The following is a 4,046-nucleotide window of genomic DNA, read 5'->3' as shown; positions in this document are numbered from 1 at the left end:
GCATTTTGGTTTTGATCTTTGGTTTAGTTTGTTATTTGTTACAGATTTGTGAAATGCAAATTCCTGTTGTATCCTTTGTAATTTATAATTGTTCATGTATTGTGGCATATACCATTATCCATGTTTTTGAGACAGCAAGGAAAAGACAACCTAGAAAGATTTTATGAGACCTTCCATGGAGCCAATATCAGTGTTCAGGTGAGTGTTTTTGTCTTGATAGAATCTCTGCAGGTTCACCTTTGTGTTGAAAGTACCATTTGTGTTTCTCTCTTTTTTCTCCCTCATTTAGGCATTGTTTTTCTTATACATTTAAGTGACAGTGGATGATTAACAACACTTTTGATAGTATCTGGTAACTGTAGATATAATAAGAGGATACCTACATAAAACATTATCTACAACAGTGGTGTTCATAGTCGAAAGTGATAAAGGTATGATTCAGTCTTAGTCTTTCTTTTTATGTTATCTAGATAATAAAATTAAATGTTTGTCTTTTTGTTTTTTCATGCATTTAAAAGGCCACATACTTGAATCTACTTCGGCATGATATTATATATATATATATATATATATATATGTATGTATGTATGTATGTATGTACTTTTTTTTCCTTACAAATAGCTCTGTTAAGTGCCTAATCTTAAATAAAAATAATGTGAATAACTAAACTCATGTTCAATCACTTCAGGTGTTGGATGACAGTGTGATTTGCACACAAGCGTGAAAACAACTTGGATCTTGGGTACAATCATTTTCTCTTTGCATCCACTTAATTAACTAATTAGATAAAATAGTTATGAAAATCACAATTTCCTCTTATTCCATTGTCTAATTTTTGTTGTTTGAGCATTTAATTCCTGATTTTTTTTTTAATAATCCTTAATAGGTTGTTGCTGTTGCACTAAAGTGTGAAACAACCTAGGCACAATTTGACAACATGGCCACCAGGTAATGCCTTAGGCCGTGTAATATCTAATATTATCATTTTCATCATTTGCTATTTCCTCTATTATAGTGAATTGAAAAATTACATGAGTCTGCCATTGTCTTCCTTGGTTCCCTCATCTTCTCGATTGGCAAAAGATAATGATTTTGCATTTATTAGAATATTAAATCTACACTTTCAAATTTAACTTTCTATTAAGCACTATTCACCCCAGTTTGGATGTTATACTTATTTCTCATTTTCTTCAATGTCCTTGCAATGAATTAATTATTGCTCCTTTTTTTTTCCCTCTAATCTAGGTGCTCCTAGAACTCTTTTTGGTCTAAATTTCTACACAGATCTACCAATTTGGTATGTCAAGACTTCATTTACACATTCTTCCTTTTTTATCTAAATTTTAATAACTATTACATGAGATAGAAAATGCTTTGCTTGATTGTGGAGCTTGGGTGATTTAGATATTGTCAAAAAGGCAATTGAAAGGCTTGAGTTCTTTGTTATGAAAACTAACAAACAACCCAAATACCATCTAGAGTCACAAAACTAACAAACCAGATAACACTGACCATAAAACATCTTTATGTTCTTTAACTATCAACTTAAGAATAAAAATTCTGATGATAAGCCTAGGAAATTAAATTATGAAAATAAGTTAAAAAAAAATTCACAATGGACTGTTTAGGCAGCACACTAGGAAGGTCTAATTGCACTAGAAGGAGGCCAGTAATAAAATTTTCAATTGTACTCCACCTTAGTTTTGACAATTTAACCTTCCATTATTGTATTGATAATTGCAATTTGGATAGCCAATTTTTTATCAATAATATAATTTAACGTGAATTGGCGCATTGTAGATCCAGAAGGTATCCCAAATGCCTAAAAGTTGCTAAGGATGGGATAAAGAGAAATCTCATGGCATCCAGGAAAAAAGAAAACATTATTGGAAATTTTTAGTTTAAATTATTTGGTTTATGACATTGTCTATAACTATTTTATGTGGTTTATTACATTGTCAAGAACTATTTTATGTATTTTATGATTTCTGAATATTGAAAAGGTAATCTGAAAAATCAATATATTCATATTAGTTTAATGGATCACATGACCTATGAGCAAGGTTTTAGTAAATTCACTAATAAGCTTGTGTAATATTTGATAGCGTGCGCATCCTTTATTACTGGTTTTGGTATACTAAACTTTGGCTGAAACAAAAAGACTTAGGTTATGCAACACAACAAAGGTTCACTATTATATGCTTGAAAAAAATTGATGATTATTGAATTTTTTTTTATGGGTGATTATTAAAGCTTAATTTTGCTCACCAGAGGGCTTAGATATAGTCAACTAATTTTGATAATTTCATTTTCCTAACCTTTTGTATATTTTTTTACTTGCTTAAATTGCATGACATGTGTTCAAAATATTTTTCATTGCATACAAAAAATGATTGAAATTCAGTTGGATCTCAATTAGTTGAACCAACTAATAACCACTTATTTTTTTAAGAGGTATTTTTTTTTTGACCCTATCCCTTCAACATTTACGTAATTTAGTTGTCTACATATTATTGGATGAAAATGGTCTTAGTCAATGGATTATGAAATTTTAGAGAATGTTTAGGATGTCAACCGATTAATAGCTAAAAAAAGGTAAAATAATAATAATTAAATTTTATGTACGGATTTTATCTTTTGAAGGATTGAGAAGAATTATCAAAGAAACAAGATAATGAAATTACTTTCGTGGTGTACATATGTAATGTGAAAATATTTTTTAATCTTTTTAAGTACATTCTCATATTTTATTATAAAATATAATTACCCATTTGCCTATCAAAAATCATGTATATTCAATTAAAAAGTCTAAAAACACATTATTATCATTTATTGTAATTTAATATGATCCTATGAATCTTTAAAAATCATTTTATTATAAATAGGGAATGAAATATTAGAACACTATTTCAAACCAAAAAGAAAAATATGAATACTTTACAAAATCTTCCAAATGACATGTTGGTGGAAATATTTTCAGAGGTGGGAAATGATTCAGCAACACTATAATTGGGAAATATCAAGTTAAGGTATAACAAAACAAATTTTTCAGTGTATATATACTAATTATTTCCCTCTATATAAGTTATGAAATCTATTAATTCAATTCTTTCATTTTTCTTAATCAGATGCAAAAGCTTCAACAAATTAACAAAAAACAAATTAGTACTCCAAAGAATTGGACTCACTCCATATTTCAGTCACCCAACCCTACTAGATAACAAAGCAAAAAATGAAATCTATTAATTCAATTCTTTCATTTTTCTTAATTAGATGCAAAAGCTTCAACAAATTAACAAAAAACAAATTAGTACTCCAAAGAATTGGACTCACTCCATATTTCAGTCACCCAACCCTACTAGATAACAAAGCAAAAAAATTGATATTTTTCATGTTATGAAGCAAAGAATCCCCATGCACTACTCATAATGGGTACAAAAAAATACTTCCTGAATGAAGAAGTCGTTGAAGGAAAAATATTGATTGAAGAAGCTGTTGCATGTGGTGATTTTATTGCAACATATATTCATGGAGTCATGCTGCTTTGTGAATCAAATCCTAAAGGCATAAGTAACCTTTTGAAAGTTTTGAATGATGAACATGGAAATCATAGGCTTCTAAAATGCCAAAGAATACTTCGACTACTTGCTGCAAGAACCGCCATGTATTAAAGTCCAAACTTTCAAGCTTGCCAAAAATCTAAAATGGAACATTGGAACCGTGATGAACCATATCCTTATGGTTATGAAGAATTTGTGGTTACATGCAAGAGATGCTTGATTGACCTTGAAATGTTTAAGTTGGTGAATAGGTTTATTTAAGTTTGACAAATATAAATATATATATATATATATATATATATATATTAATGTCCCTTTATATATTTTTAATAATAAAATGCAATATTCTCTTCTTCTTTTTTTCATTGTAGCATCACTTAAATAATAAAATGCAATATTCGCTTTTTTTTATTCACTGTTTTATCTAATGCTATCCTCCGTATGATAAACCAAAAAGAAAAAAAAAAGAAGAAGACCAATTGCATC

General features: G+C 28.7%; 1 long non-coding RNA gene across 1 annotated transcript; it reads left to right on the top strand.

The window, feature by feature from the left end:
- Positions 1 to 232: 232 nt before the first annotated feature.
- On the top strand, positions 233 to 1,868 carry LOC115959612. The gene is made up of 4 exons (XR_004084938.1): positions 233 to 431; positions 689 to 742; positions 887 to 948; positions 1,801 to 1,868. It is a non-coding gene; the product is annotated as an uncharacterized LOC115959612 (long non-coding RNA).
- Positions 1,869 to 4,046: the final 2,178 nt, after the last annotated feature.

The sequence above is a fragment of the Quercus lobata genome, chromosome 9 (genome assembly GCF_001633185.2).
Source record: "Quercus lobata isolate SW786 chromosome 9, ValleyOak3.0 Primary Assembly, whole genome shotgun sequence".
NCBI lineage: Eukaryota > Viridiplantae > Streptophyta > Magnoliopsida > Fagales > Fagaceae > Quercus > Quercus lobata.
Note: the sequence above shows the minus strand (reverse complement) of the source record. Positions and strands in the feature narration are given on the sequence as shown.